The sequence below is a fragment of the Hydra vulgaris genome, chromosome 01 (genome assembly GCF_038396675.1).
Source record: "Hydra vulgaris chromosome 01, alternate assembly HydraT2T_AEP".
NCBI classification, from domain to species: Eukaryota; Metazoa; Cnidaria; class Hydrozoa; order Anthoathecata; family Hydridae; genus Hydra; species Hydra vulgaris.
The window spans coordinates 26,452,193-26,452,500 of NC_088920.1; positions in this window are offsets into that span (position 1 = coordinate 26,452,193).

Genomic DNA, 308 nt, shown 5'->3' on the forward strand with positions numbered 1-308 from the left:
GAAGCAACTGGCTGCGGTCTTGAGCTGGAAGGTCACGTCATTTCTTCCATGGCTTTTGCTGATGACTACGTGTTGTTGGCGAAGGACTCGGTTGAAATGAATGTGTTAATGAACGTGTGCAATACATTCTTTGAGGAGAAGGGTTTAGCTGTAAATCCAGCAAAGTGTCAGTCGTTACGCGTTTTGCCTGTAAAAGGCAAACGGTCCATGAAAGTCCTTACGAGGACGCATAGATGGTGGAAAGTTAATAACCAGGATGTTGAAATCCCATCTATGACATACGAAAGTGTTGGAAAATATCTTGGGGT